Raw genomic sequence first — 22,797 nt, forward strand, 5'->3', positions numbered from 1 at the left:
AACCAAAAGGGAAACAGCGACGGTTAGAGCCGAGGGCAATCCCAGGACGTGACCGCACTTGGAGGTGGGTCTTTAAAGAGGCGATTAAGGTAAAATGAGGCCATGGGTGGGCCGAGATCCAGCGTAACCCGTGTCCTTATGAGAAGAGGTGATCAGGACACAGGCCCAGAAGGACGGCGTGAGGACATGGGGAGGAGACGGCGATGCTGTCATTACACTGTACTGTGCAGACTCAGAGAACCGCCCTTATCAGGCACCAGCAAACCCATCCTGAGACCTCATCCCCCGCCCTCAGCCCAGCCTTCAGCACCCTCAGACCCTGGATCTTGGGTCTCAGAGCCTGTTCTCCCCTCGCGGCTCTGTCTCCTCTTCGGTCTTTCCCTGGGCCTCCCGGCCAGCTGTCTGCCTGGACACCAGGTCCCCATGGATGCTGACCCATGTCTCACGGTCAGCCTGCCTGAGCCTCTGCTCCTGCCCCGCCCTGTTCCCGGGTCTTGGTCCCCAAACCCTTCCTCTGTTTGCCCAGGCCCCATCGCAGAGCTGGGGGAGCAGGGGCGGTTCCTGGTCACCATGGAGACCAGTGCCCTCCATCCCCACACTGCTCCGGGACCCTGACAGGTGGGCTGTCCTTCCCCTCAGTTTGCAGGAAACAGAGCTTCTTTGTGGACAGAAGTGCACGTCTGGCTAAGCTTGGCCCTTGTGCTCAGAAGCGCCCATGTCAGGGGCGGGCATTGTCTCCAGGGCTGCGGTTCTACAGTCTGAAGCGGCAGGGATTTTCAACACCAGTTCATCTGGAGGGTCTGGTGGCTGCAGTGCCCTCAGGCATCCAGAGGGGCCGGGTGAGACCCCGGGGCTGGCGAGACAGGTGCCCTGGGCACAGCACTTGTCAGAGCCGAGCCCAGGTGGGCGGGGCCGTGGGCCCCCGGATGTGGGAGCCGAGCCTGGATGGCCGCCCAGGGGGGCCCGGGCGTGGGAGGCGGACACATGGGGCTCTGTGCTGAGGATGTGACCTGACATTTCCCCCCACCCCCCGGACCCCCAGCAGACGCCTGGCGGCCTCACTGTGCTTGTCTGTGAGGGAGGAGGACCCCAGCACCTGCCCCGGCTCCTGCAGCAGCAGCTCGCGCCCCCAGCGGTCCATACACACACGGCGGCAGTGTGGGGGGAGCAGATGCCCGCAAGGCCAGAGCCCCGGGTCCAGAGGCCTCGCGCGCCCCGAGCAGCAGGAAGAGCGCCTCCCTCGTGCTTGCGCACAGGGTACTGCCGCTCGGCCACCGGAAATGAAGCGAGTTTTCCCAGCTATAAGGGGGGAAGCAGCCAGAGCAAACGGGGCTGTGTTTTGCTGGGAAACTGGCCCAAGGAGAGATGAGAGATGCCTGCAGTCCTCCACGGTCACCCCATGGTGACCAGGTATTCAGCCAATTTCCATTTAATTTATAGCCAGAGGGGCCTGTAATCTCATCCACCTGACCTACAACCGGAGAGAGACAGGGGCCCGAGGGAACAGAGATCGAGTTCGTGGAGAAGGGACCCAAGGCTTTTACTGTCATCTCCTCCCTGTGTTGAGACTCCAGTCGGGGACCAATATTGTGCAAATCGGCAGCAAAATGTGGATGACTTGTCCCACACCCTCTATCCAGCAGACCTTCGTCTTTCGCTCAGAAGTCGCACATTCCTGTTCACATTCCAGCCTCCTCTAGGCCGACCATGTGAATCAGGCACGCCTCTAAACAGGCGTCTGTGGTTTCAGAGAGAACTGGGGCCCAAAGGGGACGTGAGGAATTTCAGCAGCATCTCCGGCACCACCGTGTGCTGGGCACCCGCTGAGGTCCTTGTTTACATGGGTGAGACACCACATACATGATCTACATACACACACACACACACACACATGACATATACACATATAATATAGATAACATACGGGATAGTATCCCTCCAACTAGGCAACAACCCTGTAAACACAAGCTTCAGTCCCGAGGGGTCTCCCACAGGGCGGGATGGGCCCTGATCACTTGCTGGCTGGAAAGGAGTGGGGCTCCTGCCAGGGCGACCAGCGCCGGGGAACAGCCTGGGCCCAGCAGAGGGGACAATCTGAGGGTCTGAGAGCAGGTCCACGTAACAGCCTGGGACGTGGGAACGGTCTGCTACACCTAAAAGCTCAGTACACAAAACCTGCCGGTCCTACTTCTGCACAAAAGGAAGTTCAGTCTTGTAGAAAAAAGCCCAGCGAGACGCCTCGGGAAGGAGGCAGGGGACAGGGGACTTTCCTTGTCCTCCACGGCCTGCAGGACTTTCTGAACGTCCCATGAGGATCCTGCCTTACTTAGTGGTCAGACAGGGTTAGATCGCAGCCCTGGGGGCAGGTGGGTGCAGGTGGGACAGGTAGCACCCCCAGCAGTGAGGAGGCGGAGGAGGGTTCCGCATTCTCCATGCGGCTGCACCCCGTCTCAGCACCGGCTCTGGGGCCCCCCAGAGCGGTCGGCTCAGCGCAGCCCATCTAGCACTTCTGCACGAACATCTGTTTTATTTGCTTTTTTGGGAAAAGCTCAGCTCGGGCAAGCAGCCTCTGCAGGACATTCTCTGCAGGAGCCTGGAGCCGGCGGCTTCCCACCAGGGAGCCCACTCAGGGGCCCTGAGCACAGGCTGGGACAAAGCGGACGGGCTCTGGACCCGGCACGCGTCAGCACGGGGCTCAGGCGGCCTGCTCTCACCTGAGGCCCACATGGCCTTTCTGAGGGGCCCTTCCCTTGCGCTGGTGCCCATGATTCAGCCCATCCCCCCGCCCACACCGCACAGACCACACGCCGTCTGTCCCACCCGGGCACCACCGAGCGAGCGCGACCATCGGGCCAGAGAAGCAGGCACTACGGGATGGACTGGGAACTGCACTTCCTAAGTAGTATTGTGAAAATTCCAACCAAACGTCTCTGAATTTCCAGGGGCCCCTCCGTCATGGGGGTGTGGGGGGCAGAGCTTGTGGCAGTAACTCTGGAGCAATTACAACCAACACGTGCAAATCAGCGGCCCGCAAACCAGGCTCAGCTTTAAAAGGCGCTGATCCTCGCTCTGGGGAACAAGTCCACTATGTTCGTTTGCAAAGACAGGAGCCCCCACAGTGAGCTCAGCACCGACCGTTACAAAAACAAACCCCAGTTCACTCCAGTGAAGAAGGGACGCTGCAGCGGGAGCCACAGCTCAGAATCAAGGTGTGCGGGGACCCTGCGGCCAGGCTCTGGGCCGGGCCGTGGTCTCCTGACACACAGGGTGACGGGACGCGTCTCGGGGCTGTGGGTGTGACATCACACACTCAGGGTCCAGAGCAGGACGGAGCGTGTGGCTCAGGCCCGGCTCTCCTCTCAAGGGAGAGAACCGACCCTGCGCAGAGCCAAGGGCATTCCTGCCACACCCACAGTGACAGCAAAACCACCCCAGGGGGCTGGGGGCTAAGCCAGGAGACTCCACAGAGGCGGCTCCTGGGGGCAGGACAGCTGAGGGGGTCCGGAGGAAGTGGGGGCGCACCTGGGTGGGCACAGGAAAGGGGAGATGGCCGGTGGGGGGACGGGGCGGCAGGTGGGAGGGAGCAGAACTCTGCTCCCTCGCAGGGGGGCCAGTCCCCAGGGGCGACCCCGGTATCTGCGTCTCACGGTCCCCTCGAGCCCCTCCCGCACTCCCTGCTGGCCACCCCTTGCCCTGGAGCTGTTTCCCTGGTGGCTGTCTACATGGCGGGCACCCCTTCGTCCGGTGGTTTTCAAACCTGATCATGAGTCAGAATCACCAGAGACTTGCCCCCTCCTGCCCTCAGAGGTGCTGAGTCCCTGGGTCTGGCGTGGGCCTGACACTCAGCATTTCCCAGGTTCCTGCTTCTCCGGGGACCCACTTGGAGATCCACTGCCATGGACCACAGCGTGCAGAGGCCACTCCTCTGTCCTGCCCAGCGAGGTGGGCTGACTGCCAGCTGCACCTGTGTCTCCAGGTGAGGCCCTGCACACAGCCGGCGGGCCCCCAGGGTGGGCTCAGCCCCCGAAGCTACGGCTGGAGAGCTTCCCCAGTGACCTTCTCAGGGACCCCACCCCCAGGCTTCCCCTCCTTCCAGCCAAAGCCTGTTCCTCCCCTCGCCCTCTGCTCACTCCCAGGGCAACTCCTGATGCAGCTCGGATTGCATTCGTCCAAGGGAAGGAAGTCGGGGTGCTGATGGCCCTGAATTAATACCAAGCTCACAGGACACGCTGTGGCAACCCCCTGAGGTTCGATGGGAGGACGGAGGGGTGACGGTGCAGACGGGACTCCAGCAGGGAAGGGGAGGGTCAGGTGCTCGGACCGAGTCCGGGTTTTGCTCCAGTGGCCCTGCCTCCATCACTATCATCACCCCAGGACCCCCAGCCCCACACCAGCAGGAATTCCATTATTCAAAAACTGGAGAATGAAGAGTGCAAACGTCTTTCAGTCTTTGAACTGACTTTGGGTCATAAAACAGTGCGACAGTCGGCACTTAATTCCCAGCAGAACCGGCAGAAAGAAAGCTCTCTCCTGAACTTTAAACATCCCTTTCACTCAGCCGGAATGTTCACATGCAGATCAATGATCACACGCAAATCCTCACTATTAGCATCTACACTTGGCGTGCCTCAGGCCCTGGAGAACTGGGGGGGGTGAGCCCCTCTTCCTGATTTGGAAGGTGGAGATGAGACCCCTGGCTCTGGCCCCTGTGCGTCTGCAGCCTGGTTTCACCCCCCAACCCCTCTGCTCTGAGGTTGTCCACAGGCGCGTTAGGGGCAAGGCTGGGCTCTGAGGGCCTAGACGCGGCGTGGGTCCGGGCCCGGCCTTTTCCACCCTCAGGCCGCCGTTCTCCTGGCCCATCGCCCGCTATGACCTGGGCAGGGACGTGAGCTCTGTCCGTGGAAATCGAAGGGCACAGCCCAGTGGCGCCACTGCTGTCTCAGTGTTCATGGAACAACTTGGAGAAAAACTCAGCAAGGGTCAAAGGCCGTCGCCAGTGGGTGTCGTGGGTTAAACTGTGTCCCCTCGAGAGATGTGGCCGTTGTACAGTGACTGTGACCTCAGTGACTGCGGGAACGGGGGCCTCTGCAGATGATGGGGTCACGACGGGCTCACCTGGGGGGCCCCATCAAGTGTCCCGAGGGTCTTTGTTACGAGGGAATTTGGACAGAGACAGCCACGCCAAGGGACACGGTGTGACACGGGGAGGCGGCATCACCTGACATGCACATGTATGACACACACGTGTTCTTTCATGACCCTGCTCACCGTGAGGCTCCCCCACCCACCATGCGTTCCGGGGGGCCAGCTGCCCACATGGCGGCCACCTCCTCCCGGGGCTACGGCTGCCGGGGTAGACTCAAGCCCCTGGCTGGTCGGCCCCGGCCCCCCCTCCACTGCATACCTCACCCCTTCCCGCTTGTCCTTCTGTCCTTTCTTTCTACTCAGGAAAACCACACCAGCGACCCTCATCCCCTCTTGTTCATGCACCCACCAACCTAGTTATCCATGTACCTGTTCATCTGTCCCTCTGTCCATCATCCACCCAGCATCCATCCTTCCTTCCATCCATCCTTCCCTCCACCCATCTTCCCATGAGCGCACACCTCTGAACCACTGTGAACACATGTTGCACGAAAGAGAGCTAATATCTGTATCAGTTCAGTCACTCAGTCGTGTCTGACTCTTCGCGACCCCATGGACTGCAGCACACCAAGCTTTCCGGTCCATCATCAACTCCCGGAGCTTAGTCAGACTCATGTCCATCGCGTCGGTGACGCCATCCAACCATCTCATCCTCTGTCGTCCCCTTTGCCTTCAATCTTTCCCAGCATCAGGGTCTTTTCCAATGAGTTGGCTCTTCACATCAGGCAGCCAAAGTATTGGAGCTTCAGCTTCAGCATCAGTCCTTCCAATGAATATTTAGGACTGGTTTCCTTTAGGATGGACAGGTTGGCTCTCCTTGCTGTCCAAGGGACTCTCAAGAACCTTCTCCAGCACCACAGTTTGAAAGCGTGTTTTTTGGTGCTCAGCTTTCTTCATAGTCCAACTCTCACTCCATACATGACTATTGGAAAAACCATAGCTTTGACTATATGGACCTTTGTTGGCAAAGTAATGTCTCTGCTTTTTAATATTTATATAAGATACTTAATGAAACCTAAAATATTATGACTACTTAGAATATAAAAGCCTGGAAAAATAAATTATTAGCAGAATGAAATGGAGAACTCTTAATTAACATTTATAAGGTTATCGTCGGCCTCGAGAGACTCCCCGTCTCAGGCGCAGAGTCCGGGCTCCTGACAAGGAGCATGGGTCCCGCGCTGGGCCCGCCAGCCCCTGCTACAGGTCAGGCGCTCCCTCGTGCCGGGGGCTGCACCCACTTTCGCTCCCGACGGGAGAGCCGTCTGGAGCTGGACCCCCAGCACCCTGGGGTCTCCATCCTCCGGGACACCGTTTCGAAGCTGGGTCTCCGAGGCGCCGTCATCCAAGGCCACCGGGTGGGTGGTCAGCTTTCCTTTCACTCATTGGCGGGGTTCCTGTGAACTGTTCAGGGCCCTGCTCTCCAGTCCCCTTAAACGGCCGAGCTCAGGTCCTGCGGCTTGATTCCCATCACATCAAGCTCTTCCTTGACGATAAAGATGCCCCAAGAACTCAGAAACCTGGTGGGCGTGGCTCCCAGGGGTTTGGGTGCCTGCTGTGCGCCTCAGCTCCTCCAGGGCGGGGCCTGGAGGTGGATCTGGGCGGGGCCTCGGCAGAGCCTGGGCGGGGCCTGGGCGGGGCCTCAGCAGAGCCTCGGCGGAGCTGGGAGCCTGGAGGAGGCCCTGGGTGGGCAGCTCGCTGGCCCCAGGGAGAAACCAGTGCATTTCCTGTCTCCCCAGGGATGGGAGGGTGGACTGGCTGAAAAGTTTTCTCCTGGGTGAGCAGATTCCAGGCCTCAGAAAAGCAGCAGGTGACCAACCAGCCGTAGGTAACATGGCCTGGGACAGCGAGGGGGCCTGGGCAGGGTCACCAGAGCACCACTGAAGCCAGATTTTCATGCTATGCCTGTTGTTTCTCCTCGATTTCCTGGAACCCCTGGCCTTTAAAGCTGGACCCACAACTGCCAGAATAAAACTTCTACCTGAGGCCAGTGCTTCCTCCAGGTGGTGTCCCCTGGTGCGTGCTTTCCGCAGTCACTGATGTTGGGATGTGAGCTGATGGTAGGAGGTGGGCAGCCACCTTGGGCCATGAGGAGGGAGTCCTGTGCTGAGGGTGTGGGAGCCACACAAGGGGAAAAGCCTGTGTCATCTCAGATGTCAGGTGGTTCCTGGATTGCCTGACTCTGGACTTTTTCTTCTCCAAGAAATGAAAATAAATTTCTAGTTGTTTAAGCTGCTATTATTTTGGATTTTCTGTCACAGTCAGTCACACTAATCCTGAATAATGCACATGCGTTTGCCAGTAAACGGATTATCCTCTCAAACGTGTGAGAACACCAAGTCAGCCTCTGAATCGCACTTTTGGATGAGGGAGGCTTCACATCCAGCCTGGGAGGCCAAGGGAAGGCGGCGAGGGCAGGCAGACAGGACCCCAGGGGGCCCCATGTGCCCCCACAACTCAGTGTACAGCTGGGGCCCAGGCCGTGGGCAGGGCCTCCGGGAAGGACTGGGGAGACAAAGCTGTCCCGCGGTCCTTCTGCCCCTCCTGCTCCTTGTGCAGAAGGGGCTCCCGGGCAGAGCTCCTGGCCGAGCGCCGGGGGCTCTTCTGCGCACTCCGCCCGCAGTTTGCTCTGGAAGAGCTCAGTGTCCCTTGTTGTCCGTTTTCCACTTGCTCGCCTGTGTCTTCACTGGAGAATGTGGTCCTGCCTCAGGGGCACAGGGCAGGGACGAGGACACGCTAGCAGGTGAGTGTAACGAGTCTGGAGCCGGGCACCTTCCACACGGGGAGGCCTTGCATGTCCCCTTTTCCAAGTGAGGACCCCAGGTGGAAGGCCCTGCGGGGAGCCAGGAGCCATGGAGGTGGAGCCTGATCTCAGCCAGGCAGTGATGGGGTATCCAGCCCGGTGGGAGCACCCCTGGATGTGGTGGGACCTCGGAGCAAAGGCCAGTGTTTAGGGAGCCAGGCAGCCCCGACACCCTGCAGATGGGTCACTGCACCTGTTCTAGAACCTGCGTTACCCCCAGGCCGCTCTGAGCACGGGACTCGCGAGTGTCTGAGAGAGATGGGTGTGTCTCAGTGGTTCTGCCAACGGGCATCTCCCCAGATGGAAGGCGTGGTCTGAGGGTGCCATCTGAGCAGGCAGGCTGGCTGTAAGTTTTCATCTGTAAACATCAACCCTGTTCCACTGTTTCTAAAATATAAAAACCTCCTCCCCTCAGCAGCGTTCAGGGAGCCCACAGGTTCCTGGAATCGCCTTTCCCAGGAGACTGTGAGGAATGCCCTCCGTGTGGTTGCCTAAACCTGATTCTGCCTTCCAGGGTCAAGGCACTGGGCCTCCCTGAGGATGAAGCAGGAGAAACTGGGCTCACTTTCCACAGGACCAGGAAAGAGCTCAGATCTGGGCTGAGCGGGTGAGCCTGGGGCTCTGACAAGGCCTGGGGTCGAGTCCTTCCCCACAGAGGTCACGTTGTCCTTGGAACTCGTAGGGTGGGAATGATGCTTCACCCCACAGCAACTTTCTCAAGGACTCCCCCCCGACATGGTGTCTCAGATGGTAAAGAATCTGCCTGCAATGCAGGAGATGTGGGTTCAATCCCTGGGTCAGGGAGATTGCCCTGGAGGAGGGCAAGGCAACCCACTCCAGTATTCCTGCCTGGAGAATGCCATGCACAGAGGAGCCTGGAGGGCTACAGTCCATGGAACAGCAAAGCCTGGGACATGGTTGAACGACTAATGCTTTCACTTTCATTGGTCTTCCTCCTGACACGTGGGACCTGGGCCATGGTCACACATCCTGCCACTGTGGTCTGGTTAACTGCTTCCTCAGGATGACTTCAGAAGAACCCCATGTTTGGACAGCCCTGGGGGAGATGCCCCATGTTTGGACAGCTCCGGAACCCACTTAGTGTGATGCCAACAGCACCAGGCATAGGAGGTGGAGCAAGACACTCTGGGAGGAACCCGGCAGAGTTGGCAGCTGCTCTTTGGGCCAGGAAGCATCTAAAGCTGGCTCCATGCTCCCCAGGCATTTCCCACCACCATGTTTCTCCTCCTGCTGAGCCCGTTTCAGGGGAAGACTTGGGGCCATATCAGGACCCTATTCGTATTACTCAAAGAGGAAGCGAGAAAAGAAACCACCAGGGAAGTAAAATCAGATTGGCTGACTCCTCGCAGCCAGGCGCCCCCTCCAAGCACGTGGGGCTGGTGTCCCTCCTTTCCTGGATTAATTTTCCCCAGATTCAGATAAGAGCTGGGACCAGCCTGGTTTTCTGAGTCAGAAAAAAACTTTAGCAACTAATCACAGCGTCTCACACAAACCGCGGCGGCGGCCGTGCTTCCCGGGTGCAGTGCTGTCCAGCTCCAGCCCCAGCAAGATGGGGGGTGGAGGAGAGAAGGGGCCTCCCGCCCTGGACGCGGTCCCGCAGCCTCACTCAGAGCTGATGGGAGAGACGGGCCAGGCTTGCAGGGGTGTAATCCAGCCGAAGAAAACCAGATCCGGTCTGCTCCTGCCACTAGGAACCCCTGGGTGAAGATGGCAGAAACGTTCCTCTACTGAGGGACCCGGAGCAGCAGCCAGCTTCTCTAAGCCTCGGGCTCCACATCCGAGAGACAGGCACAGGCTCACGGACTTCACTGTCTACTCCAGCGCTGTCAAGGGTTCCCCAGGGATGAGCTGCATGGAGAGCAGCAGCTGCTGCTTGGAGCCAGAGACCTTGGTGTCAGAGATGGAGGTGGAGGATCAGGGGTCAGCTGCCTCATCCAGAGGATTTTGGCGAGTTTCCTGAACCATGAGCCAGATGTCCGGATCCTTCCTGAGCGGTGCGAACGGCAGGCTCTGCGGGGGAGAGTCATGGAGAATCCCAGCAGAGGGAGGGCAGGACGTGGACCCAGAAGACCTGCCGCTCCCACGGCGTCAGGGCGGACGGCGCACCTTTGGACGAGTTGATAACATGCTTATGGCTTCCCCGCACAGAAAGCCGTCAGGAAGAGCCACCGCATCCATCCTCGCTCTCCCTGCCCAGCTGTACTTCGTCAAGCTCTGACCTCAGGGCCCCTTGTGCAGACCAGGCGGCCGGGCCCTGACCCGGGCAGCTGCTATCTAGGGGACATGCCGCGAGCCCTGGACAGACCATGGGCACCATCGCCGCTTCCCTGGACCCCCAGTGCTGACTCCCCCAGACCCCTCCCCATGCCAGCCTCCCGTCCCAACCTGTCTGGATACTGGGGATCTTCTCTCTGCCTCGGACCGCGTCTGCATGTGGACACAGTCCGTGCCTCAGTGGTGCACATCAGAGGTCGAGCCAATCAAGGAGCCGGTGAGGGAAGCGAGGGAGCCGTCGAGTAGGAGATGAGCTATGCCCGCCGCCCCTGGCCTGGCAGCCCCAGCAGCACCCAGAGGGTGGAGTGGAGGGAAGTGGGCAGAGATGGGCCAGTCGGGGGAAGCTGGACTGGGCCTGCGGTCACTGCAGACATGAAACCTAAGTCAACAGTGTGCTGACAGGAACTCAAAACCAAGCAAACTCCAATCGATGGCCAGTACTGCTTCCTGCAGAACAGCCTGCAGGAGATGGGGGAAGCTCCGGGGTCGCTGACGTGGCCGAAGGGCGGACAGCAGTTGGAAGAGCACCCGCGCCTGGATGCGGCTCTCGAGACTCCTGTGAACATCATTTCCGGGGCAGGTGTCCGGAGTCGTGAATTCAAACAAGACGGCGTCACCGTTTCTTCAAACCACGTTTCTCTCTGCATCTCACTTTCCGTAATTTTCTAAGGAAAATTGATTATGTCCCCATCCTAAAAGTAAACACTATTTTAATTTCAAACGCGTTCGGAGCACTTCCTCTCACGCGCTGCTGATGTGTGAGGTCCAACCAAGCCCGGCATCCTAGTGAGCCGCTTAGTTTTGAAATAACGTAATATATTTTTAGAGAGGATGGCTAAATCCATTGCCTTACAAGTGTATTTTAAACTGCCGTCTCTAAAGAGAAACTATTTAAAGTCAAAAGCAGACATGCAAAGCCTCGTTCCCAAAGCAATTGTCTGGACAGGTGCTACCCACACGCCAAACTTGTCGGCCCACTAAAGAGACGCCAGGTTTTATGGCGATTTGCAAAGCTGGTTGGTTAGCAGACGTCTGTAAAAATGACAGAGAGAGCTTTTCCGCATCAATCAGGCCATGATCTGGGGGCCCCTCTGGGGCAGCCCTGCTCTAAGGCCACACGTGACCACGAGTGCCTGTGCAGACCTCACGTGGCCGGGGCGCAAGGACCCCTTGCTGGCGGGGCTGTGCCCCCCGGGGCGTCCCCACAGGAGGTCTGTCAAATGGCAGGGGAGCTCCGCTGTTCCGAGGCTCCTGCAGGATGAGGGGAGCTCGGCTGGGAAGTGTGCGGAGGCTGCATTCAAAACCGCGAGAAGGACCACGGCTCTGAGCCGCGCCGTGTCTATGTGGCCACCACTCCAGGGAAGCTCTGCGGCAGTGCCCAGGCCCCTAGGGACGGTGTGGGGACTGTCCATCTCGAGGGTTCCCCTGGGGGGTGTGGTCCTCCCCGAGTGCCTGGCCATAGATACAGACTCGGGGGCCCACACTCAGCCCTGGGTGGACAGCATCCCGTTCAGACAGCAGCCTTCTGTAGCAAGACCATCCCCTCTGCCCCTCGGAGCTGCCCCCTCTCCCAGCAGGCTCTCAGTCTGGGGGGACAGCCTGTCTCTGGGACACTCTCCGTCCTCCGGCTCCAAACCTCAGGCATCCCGACCCCCAGAGCCCCGTCTGCACAGCACGCCCCCCACTTCCCCGTCTCCCGTGCTGGTCCCGCACCGTCCTGCTTCCTGGCCCCAGGATAAGCTCCCACTGCGATGAGATGGGACAAGGATGAGGTGCCGCATCTCTGTCTGCATGGCCGCGGGGCGCCGCTGAGCGCCTCGGGGCCACGCAGGTGGGCGAGAGGCTGCTCCCCGGGTAAAGACCCACTCAGCTCCCCTACTCGGCCTGAAACAAAGGGCGCCTGGGGAAGGTAGCTCTTCAGGGGAGCAGGGCATCTCACCATCTCCAAGTATGTCCCACGTTATTGGTTAACCACCCAGGAGAGGTGGATGAAGGTCAAAAAGGAGAGTGAAAAAGATGGCTTAAAACTCAACATTAAAAACCTAAGATCATGGCATCCAATCCCATCCCTTCATGGCAAACAGATGGGGAAACAGTGGAAACAGTGACAGACTTTATTTTCTCGGGCTTCAGAATCAGTGCACATGGTGACTGCAGCCATGAAATTAAAAGACGCTTGTTCCTTGGAAGAAAAGCTATGACCAACCTAGACGGCATATTAAAAAGTAGAGACATTACTTTGCTGACAAAAGTCCATCTACTCAAAGCTATGGTTTTTCCAGGAGTCATGTATGGATGTGAGAATTGGACTATAAAGAAAGCTGAGCGCTGAAGAATTGATGCTTTTGAACTGTGGTGTTGGAGAAGACTCTCGAGAGTCCCTTAGACTGCAAGGAGATCCAACCAGTCCATCCTAAAGGAGATCAGTCCTGAATATTCATTGGAAGGACTGATGCTGAAGCTCCAATACTTTGGCCATCTGATGCGAAGACCATACTCATTGAAAGACCCTGGGAAAGACTGAAGGCAAGAGAAGAGGGAGACAGAGGACGAGATGGTTGGACGGCATCACTGACTCAAGGGAGATGAGTTTGAGCAAACTCTGGGAGATGGTGATGGACAGGGAGGCCTGGCATGTTGCAGTCCATGGGGTCACAAAGAGTCAGACACAACTGAGTGACTGAACAACAGCCAGGAGAGAGGGTCCCTGCCTAGAGGAGTCACGGGCTGGGCTCCACTCTCAGTAGAGGGCCCACACCCTCAGCAGGGGGCCCCCCCTCAGCAGGGGGCCCGCACCCGGAGGCACCCTTGCCGTCCACCTCCTGACATGACGCCCGGGAGGAGCACACAGACCCACGTGTGCGGCATTCCTCCCCAAACCTTTCATCTGAACCTGGCTCCGTGGGAACAACAGACAAACCTAGATTAAGACGTATTCCACGCGACGATTGGCCCAGTGGCTTTAAAAACTGCAGTATTAGGAAAGGCCAATAATAAAAGAGAATCAAAAGGCAGGAAGAGTGTTCCAGCATAAAGACAGCTAAGGGGACGTGGCCACACAGCAGCAGTGTTCCCTGACTTCAGTCTGGATCAAAAAGGAAAGAGCAGCTCTGAAGAGCGGACAAGGGGGAAATCCGAACACAAGTTGTGATAAATGACATCCAAGCTGTGCTTGGGGGGTGGTGTCAGAGAACACACACGTTTAAAAACACACTTCAAGTGGAGTGTCATGTCTGCAGCTTACTTTCATCAGCTTCATCAGGTGGTGGATGGGTGACGGGGCACTGCTGACCATTGCTGAATCCAGGTGAAGGGCTGTGGGTGCTGACTGTGCTTTCAGCTTGCTCACAAGTTTGAAATTTGCAAAAGAAAATCGAGGGTAAGAGGAGAAACATGAGGAAAGTCTCCTTTCTGCCACGAGCTTGGCTCTGGGGAGAGGAGGTGGTGGGTATGGCCTAGCGTCCTATGACCATAGGGACAAGCTTGGGACAGAAGCCACCACGGGGAGGACGGCTGGATTCACCGCCTCGGACGCCCTGCCTCCTGCTCCGGCCTCCTCTGCAGGCCCAGCCTCCTCTCCCTGGGGCCCCGAGGGTCGGAGCCACCGGCACCGACCAGACGTGGGAGGACACTCGGCCCTCCGGAGGCCACTGCACAGACATGCTCTCCTGGGTTCCTCTGGGCTTCAGGGCTGGGACGGAGACCCGGGAAGGCTTGTGGGCAGCCCCAGGCTAGTGTTCCCATACAGGTGTCCCCCGAGGCAGCTGCTGACGCTCCTTGAAGGGGGCCCTTTGCAGCGCGGGTATCGAACCTGAAATACAGTGCGGGTCGGAGGTTCGATGCCACGGAGCCCTGAAGGGGTGTGGACGCGTGCCCTCTGGACGGCTGAGCCTGCTGACCACGGAGAGAGAAGTTCGCCATCCTGCTCCCGGCCGTGGGGGATTCGTGGGCCGGCAGGATGTCAGTGGTGCGCAGTGTCTGGAGCTGCTGTTAATTCCTAAGCATGGACACCGCTCCCACGACCATGGGATTAACTCTCGACTCACCCCAGAAAGGGAACAGCCGAGCCTGCCAGGCGACACGATGTCTGGCCGGCCCCCAGGTGCCCCGGCTTGGGCGCCACTTGAAAACCGTGTTACCAGTGTAATTGGCATCGGGCTCGTTGCCGCGTCCTATGTTCTGTTTTATAAACAGGAGGATTATTTCAGATTGATCAGAGGCGACTGCCTTTTGCAAATTACCTTGTGCGGTGACTGTCGCACACTTTGCTAAGTGGGCTCCGCGGAGGCAGTGGCTCTAGTCCATTTGTGCTGTTAAGGATGCTGCATTTGTGTAAACAGAGACGAGAGACTGCTGCTTTTGTTTTAAATATGAATCTGCAGAACGGGTGGGAGGCAGGACAGCTCAGCGGCTCAGCCGAGGGGACAGACATGCCCCGACTCAGAGTCTGATCCAGAACTCTGCCTGGCGGGGGGATGCATCCAAGCTCCCCCAAGACCCAGAGATCCCCATGCTTGTTTCCCGACGGCGCCAGAGTCATCCCTGAAAAAGGAACAAAGAAGCTCCAGACACGAAGGAGAGGAACAGTGTGGAGGACGGAGGGGGAGAAGGAAGCACGCACTGTCTCTGCCAGTTTCCAGAAGCGTGTCCTGAGCAGGAATCTGGGCTGTTTAGGAGGCTCTTCCGTCGCTAGAGGCCCGGCCCAGTAGTTCTGCTCCTCCAGCCTCTCCCCTCCTTCTTGTGGTGAAAGCAACCAAGGAGAGAAGGACGTCTGTGCTAAATCCAGACGCGGCAGTGAGAAAATTTACCCAAGTGGTCCCAGGGTCCCCAGGAGGCAGGCGGACGGAGACACTGTCCCGAGGCCTGGACGTAGCGGTGCCCGGGATCCGGGTGAAGGCTGAAGCCCGCCAGCCGTGGGCACTCTTAGCTGACACACCCGGGCCTCCTTCCAGATAGAAACCAGCACTTTGCATTCTTCTGGTCAAACTCTTCCTTAAGGAAATGGCAGGACTAAGGAGTCGCCAGCCCCATCAAGCAGCAGGCCATCATGAGCCACGTCGGGGAGGCGGCAGGTGGACTGTGGGTCCCACAGTTGCTGTCCCTGGGGCGCCTGGGGCCATGACATGGATGGGCCCTGGCCGCCCCACCTGGAGCCCTAGTGGCAGAGGTCCGCTCCCGCCCAGGTCCTTGGCCTCCCGTCCAAGCGCACGTTGGTCAGGTACTGGACTGACGGTGGGCCGGGCCCCGCGCTGATCTCCCTGTGGGCAGGCAGGCACGGAGGGATGGGGTTGAGGATATAGACACCCTGGAGGATGGAGACCCGCTGTGGGGAAGCTGCAGGTGAGACCTTCGCTGATAGTGAGGGCCCATCTGGGAGGAAAGAGCCACAGAGACGAGCCCGGCCGGTCCTCCTGACCCAGGGTGACTTGTAAACACGTCACGAACCTGGTTAACAGCCCAAGGGGGGCGCTGACATTGAGTCCTGTGTAGATATGGCCTCGCTGGCCGCCCCCCAGTCTAGGGCTGGCTGGCCCCCAGGGATTCAGGGTTGCGTCTCCCTGGGCTGGGGGAGCTGGAGCCTTGGGTGTTGTGTGGCAGCTGGGCTAGGGGGAGGTTCCTGCATGTTCCTTTGGCCTAGACTTGGGAGCCCAGCCCGGGAGCGGGTCAGCTGGCCCCATGGGGAAAGGCTGCTCTCAGAGGAGCCCCCTCACCTCCTCCTCCCCGCCAGCCTGAAGAGCATAGGAGAGTGGCCAGCACCTGCCCCATGGAAAACCCCAGAAACAAAGATAGGATCTGCTCTCTCTCATCTTTAGGAAATTCCAGAACAGGCGGGGCCAGAGTGAAAGAAAGCAAGTGGGTGTTGGCCAGAGTCGGGGTGAGGAGGGTAGGGTGGGATGGGCCCAGGGTTATGGGGAGGCTGGGGAGAGCCTGGGGAGTGGGGGACAGGGTGAGGGGGGCCCGGATGTGGGGGAGAGAGCCCGGAGGGGCTGGGGGAGGTTCTGGACCGGGGTCAGGGTGGCAGCAAAGCTGTACAGTTGTCAGAACTCATCAGGCTGGTGGGTTTTATCATAAGTAAATCGCACCCAGGAAAGCTGACCAAACCTGCCTTGGAAGCGGGGGACTTCCCGCTGGACGTGACCAGAGGGGCGGCCGGGGTCGCCGGCAGGAACAAGAGCAGACTCGCGCTTGAGGAAGAGTCTCCAGCACTGAGAGGACGCTGGGGTGAGGATCAGAAGGACTCACAGGAGGACTCAACACGGATCTGCCGCGTGCAGCCTCGTCTCAGGTGGAGCTGATGACATGGCGGAGTTGATGAAGGAAACACTGCCCACGACGCCACTCAGCAAACGAGGGTGTTACCTGGGGGAGCGTCCAGTTGGTGCCTCGCTGCACAGCACACGACAACAGTCGCCCAGGATGATTGGGTAAATTAAACGAGTAAGTGGGACCCCGTGAGCCAAAGAAGAGCTACAGGAAAACTGCTGAACTGACCACAGAATGGTCAGGGGCCCTCTGCGTGAGAGAGTGACTGGTGAATTCTGAAAGGGAGTGACGAACGAACTTGATGCACTGAATACAGCCTGAAGTTCAAACTCCCCTGGCAGGGACACCGAGGTTCAGAGACTGCAGGACGAGAGACGAGAGACCAGGAAGAGAGACGACAAAGGTTCCTGAGCAGGGCACTCCCAGAGCGGAGAGGTTTACGACCAAGCCTGGGAGACTACCTCCACTTTACAAGACTTCAAACCCACAGAGTGACGCCATGAAAAGATGCCATAATCTGCCTTAAAGAATGCCCAAAACAGGGCTTCCCTAGTGGCTCAGAAGTAAAGAATTCGCCTGCCAAAGAGGGGACAGGGGTTCAATCCCTGGTCTGGGAAGATCCCACATGCCGAGGGCGACTAAGCCCCCAGGTCACAGTTACTGAGCCTGTGCTCTGAAGTCCAGGAGCCACAACTATGGAGTCTGTGTGCTTTGGGGCCTGCGGTCCACCACGAGAGAAGCCACCACCGCCAGAAGCCTGTGCACCTCAACCGGAGAGTAGCCCCTGCTCCCCACAACCAGAGCCAGCTCCACAAGGAAGACCCCTCCCAGCCATAAATTAATAAAACTGCAGACTTAAAAAGAATGCCAAAACACAAGCCAAGCAGGCATCTCCTTGTTGCCAAGAGCCTGTCAGCCCGCCCCCCTGCCCGAACCTTCTGGGACCTGGGGAGACAGTGGCCCCACTGGGTAATAAGAACCAAGAGACCAAGAAGAGTCTGCACCTTTTGACACAGGAGTTATACTTCTAGGAATGTGTCCTACAGAAGAAAGTCACAAAGACCAAACCTACATATATGAACATTAATAGCAGCAAGATTTGTAAAAGTGAAGACCTTGAAACAGCCTAAATGTTCAGCACTAGCAGATTGCTTATTTAATAATAGACAAATTATGGTTCCTTAAAGTAACACTGGATGCAAAGAGCCTCATTGGAAAATATCTTAATTCTGGGAAAGATTGAGGGCGGGAAGAGAAGGGGACAACAGAGGATAAGATGGTTAGATAGCATCCCCAACTCAATGGACATGAATCTGAGCAAACTCCGGGAGGTGGTGAAGGACAGGGGAGCCTGGGGTGCTGCAGTCCATGGGGTCACAGAGAGTCAGACACGACTTAGCAACAACAACCACAATAGAGTAACATTCTAAAGACTGTCCGGCAAGGCCAATCACACAAAGTAGAAAGCTAGATGAAAGTCTCTGTGTACTGTGTATTATATACAGAGTCTATATAGTGTGTACCATGCACATATTCTAAAAGAGAGACCAATGAGTGAGAAAATTTGAGTGGCAGAATTACTAGTGATTTTATTGTTTTATTGCAATTTTATTCTTTTATTGCATTTTCTGGTTCCAAATCGGGAAAGGAGTATGTCAAGGCTGTATATTGTCACCCTGCTTATTTAACTTCTGCGCAGAGTACATCATGCAAAATGCTAGGCTGGATGACTCATAAGCTGGAATCAAGATTGCTGGGAGAAATACCATCAACCTCAGATATGCAGATGACACCACCCTAATGGCAGAAAGTGAAGAGGAACTGAAGAGCCTCTTGATGAAAGTGAGAGAGGAGAGTGAAAAAGTTGGCTTAAAACTCAACATTCAGAAAACTAAGATCATGGCATCTGGTCCCATCATTTCATGGCAAATAGACGGGGAAACAATGGAAACAGTGACCAACTTTATTTTCTTGGGCTCCAAAATCACTGCAGATGGTGATTGCAGCCATGAAATTAAAAGATGCTTGCTCCTTGGAAGAAAAGCTATGAACAACCTAGACAGTGTATTAAAAAGCAGAGACATTACTTTGCTGACAAAGGTCCATATAGTCAAAGCTATGATTTTTACAGCAGTCATGTATGGATATGAGAGTTGGACCATAAAGAAGGCTGAGTGCCGAAGAACTGATGCTTTTGAATTGTGGTGCTGGAGAAGACTCTTGAGAGTCCCTTGGACTGCGAGAAGATCAAAACAGTCAATCCTAAAGGAAATCAGTCCTGAATATTCATTGGAAGGATCGATGCTGAAGCTGAAGCTTCAATAATTTGGCCACCTGATGTGAAGAACTGACTCACTGGAAAAGACTCTGATCCTGGGAAAGATTGAAGGCAGGAGGAGAAGGGGACAACAGAGGATGAGATGGTTGTATGGTATCACTGACTCAATGGACATGAGTTTGAGCAAACTCCGGGAGATAGTGAAGGACAGTGAAGCCTGTCATGCTGAAGTCCATGGGGTCACAAAGAGTCAGACACGACTGAGCAACTGAACAACAAACTACATTTTTTAAATTTTCCATCAAGTGGTGGTGGTGGTTTAGTTGCTAAGTCATGTCCAACTCTTGCGACCCCATGGACTGTAGCCCGCCAGGCTCCTCTGTCCATGGGGTTCTCCAGGCAAGACTACTGGAGTGGGTTGCCATTTCCTTCTCCAGAGAATCTTCCCAACCCAGGAATCGAACCCAGGTCTCCTGCATTGCAGGCAGATTCCTTACTGACTGAGCTACAAGAGAAGGATTCATCAAGTAGTCAATAAAATAAAACAAGTGTTTTAACAAGAATATGCATTTCCTGTCTTTGAAAAGTTAGAAAGCTGCCTATGAGCCACGTCCTGACAAGATGTACTGGCCTGGACCATTTTTATCTTGCCACATTCACCCTTCCCATGCTCCCCGTGGCCTGGGGGAGCTGGGCAGACAGCTGCCGACTCAGGACAAAGCCCAGGCAGGTGCCACCACGGGACAGGGCCCAGCTCATGGCCAGCCGACAGGACGGTCTTCTTTCCTGATAGGTTTTCTTTGACTTATAACACTGTATATAACTGTGTAATGTAATACTGTATTTGTGTTTCAATGAGACCTGGGGAAAGGCTCCCGCTTCCCATGACACTCGACACAGAGGCTTCGTCAAGCCCTAAAGAAACCCCAAATTAGCCTTAGAGAGAGACTCGGAGATATGGGGGGAGCGACCGGGGCGGGGGCACAAGCCGTGAACCCCGCCCCCAGGGGACCTTTGTGGCTCGGGGCTGACCTAGCCTGGCTCATACATTATTCAGGACCGTACAGGAAGCTGGCGTTCAAAAGAGAGAAAGTTTGGTTTAAAAGGGAAGCGGGAAGTAAATAAATGTTACTCAAGAAATCACACTATTTTCCCTACATTTGAGGACATACTGCAGCCTCGGGGCTTGGGTGCCTCCCTTTCCGGTGGGTACCGTCCATCCTGCACTCTCTTGGTGGGCTTGAGGCCCTGGGTGGGGGCCCCTCCCATCCCCCACTGCAGTGCAGGGCTTTGTCAGCTAATGCTTCAAGGATCAACATCAAAATTGGAACTTTCTCTCTCTGCAGCCACATCCAATTAAAAGTCCCTGGACCTCCAGCAGCCTCCCTGCCGGGCAGCCTGGCTGTCAGAGGCGGGAACCACACAGACACTTTCAACACTTTCAACGGAGGCGCCGGCCCCCAGCCCACACACGGTATTGTAAAGGGCGTGATTCATTGGCCCTTTGTGCTGGGCTGTGAATCGATGCTGCTCAATCACAGGGCTGGGCTCCCTCCTGCACGCCCGCTTGCGGAGTCATTTCAGTGCGTCCAATTAGGCAGCTCTTCCCGTGACCGGCTGTTGATTACAGATCTATTTGCACTTATCTTCCTGTGGGAAGGGGGAGAGTTTGGAGCAGAATGGACGGTCGAAGGCCACCTTTCAAGCAGCTGCAGGAGCCTGGCCAGTCTACTTTCTCCTTGACCTCATGGGAGCACGCTCATGGGTGCCTCTGCGCGGTCCCTGCCCGGTGTGGCCCCCTGGACCTGCCCAGTGGGGGTCGGGCACCCAGTGCCCACAGGGGCAGCCCACCACGTAGCCCCCAGGCCTTAGGGCAGAGCAGAGGTAGTTATGTGGGCGCAGGAGGCAGGGAACAGTAACCGCAGCCTTGGTCAGGGAAGGGGCATGGCGGCAGACGTAGGAGCCTCGTGCTGGGTCCCCACACGGCCCTGAATCATGCTCTGTGAACATCGTTGTGACAGTGAAAAACAAGATTTCTCCCCTGTAAAATTAAATGTCACTCCTGATAGCGTAATACCCGAAACATCATCTTTCCAAGTCCGCACCAATACTTTGTACAGAAAATTAAACTCTCCCTGTTTATTGAGTGGATAATGTAGCCTTCCAATGTGTGAGATCCCCCGCTAGGTGAGAAATTAAAAAAGCTGCACTATAAACCCTAATGGCATGTATGAAATACAAAAAAAAAGGTAACCTAATTGGTAATCAGAAGAAATCATAAAACTAATCATGCAATTAATGTCTTCAAAAGCAAGCATGTGAGGTGGGTGTAATTACAAGGAAACAATGCAGGCTGGCTCGGGCACTAATGAATTAATCGTCCCCGGGGGTCGATGTGCCGCTCCGGTTCATGCACCGCCTCCTGGGTTTGCGCCCACCTGCCTCTACCTGGGTCACCTTCCTGCAGCACCACCTTCCCCTGGCACTGGAGGCTGAGTCCCTGCAGGCGGGAGAGGCCAGGCCAAGAACAGCAAGGTGTCGGAGGCTGGTCGCTGGGTGAGTATTAACACAGTGGGTGCCATCAGGCTCGTCCCTAAATGCGCCCCGACAGGCTCGCACCCACCTCCTCATTTCCTGCCTCTGTGCCACTCACCCACTGCTAGGTCTGCACGCGGACACGGGTTTTCTGATGAGGAGGGGAGGCGCCAGGGAGGCGGGCAGTGCAGCAGCCCCCAGACCCAGGTCACAGCGTCTCCACGTTGGGTCCCTTTGATGCTGTGGGCAGTGCTGCTGGCCAAAGGGTGGAGGGACGGGGGATGAGGGTGAGGGGACAGCCTTGACCTCCATGTACAGTCGCCGAGCTCAGGCCCCCAGGCTAGGGAGCAGGGCTGGGCCAGGACGGGTCACCCCAAACTCATGCCGGTGGCCACGCACCCCGTGGAACGTGTTCCTTCTGTTTCACTACATTAGCATGTTCTCGTGCGCTCTGACTGAGGCCCACTGGGAGGTCTGGCAGCCTGCTTTCCCATGCAGAGAGCAACACTGGGTGCCCTTCAGGGGTCTGGAGCCCACAGGATCAGACAGACAGGCGAGAGGTGGGGCCCGGACCCCAGGGCATCTCCATCAAGAAAGACAGAGACGGGCCAGGAGATTCTCTCTCCGCATTCACAAGTGGATGCTGCTCCACCTGGAGAGGGTGCTCGGCCAGCAGGGTAGGGAGGCAGACGCACAGGGCCCGGCCAGCGGCTCCCACGGCCCACACCCCACAGACGGCCGCTCTGGTACCGATGCTGTTGAAATCCCTACGTTTCTGAGGTTTCTCCCCAGACGAATGCAGCTGTATGTTACATGTGGTCACGGACACAGAGACAACCTGATGGCCAAGGCGGGGACCCGCCCTACTGCCCGGGGCCTCGGTGTCCAGCAATAGGACCCCACATGGGCACCGCAGGGAGGGGCAGAGGAGGGGCCCAGACACGCGAGGATGCTGCGGGGGCACCAGGGCCACACGGGGAGGAAGGAGGCCCAGCTGGACCCGTGTTCCTCCACACGTGAGAGCCAGCCCGGGCAGATGGACACGGAACTGTAAACGCTTCAAAGGAAAATATCCAAACACTGTTCTGAAAGCAGGGGAGCATGAACCACCAAGGGAGAGAGGATACAGTGGGGTCAGAGTCCAAGGAGAGTCTCCAGGGCCTCTCGGACTTGCTGGACAGTGGGGACAGGGCGGTTAGAAAGCTCTGCTGAGGCAGAGCGGGCGGTCCTGTCACCTGTGCCTGGGCAGTGAGGGACTGGAGAGGATGAGTCACTGGTATTTTCAGGAGACAAAGCGAAAATCACAGAGTTGGCCCTTTAGAAGCTCTCAGCTGTGACTCCAGTTTGCATCTGAGGAAATGAGAAAAGTGGAAACTGACCTAGGGGTTTCCTGGTGACCCAGGGGTTAAGAGAGCTGGACCATAAAGAAAGCTGAGCACCGAAGAATTGCTGCTTTTGAACTGTGGTGCTGGAGAAG

The 22,797-nt window shown here is 57.1% G+C and overlaps 1 protein-coding gene across 1 annotated transcript in view; it reads right to left on the reverse strand.

Moving 5' to 3' along the window:
- PTPRN2 (protein tyrosine phosphatase receptor type N2) overlaps positions 1-22,797 on the reverse strand; it is a 587,908-nt gene that overhangs the window by 174,049 nt on the left and 391,062 nt on the right. The gene's annotated exons all lie outside the window — the stretch shown is intronic.

This window comes from Giraffa tippelskirchi, chromosome 10, assembly GCF_054371585.1.
Source record: "Giraffa tippelskirchi isolate mGirTip1 chromosome 10, T2T-mGirTip1v1.2.pri, whole genome shotgun sequence".
Lineage (NCBI taxonomy): Eukaryota > Metazoa > Chordata > Mammalia > Artiodactyla > Giraffidae > Giraffa > Giraffa tippelskirchi.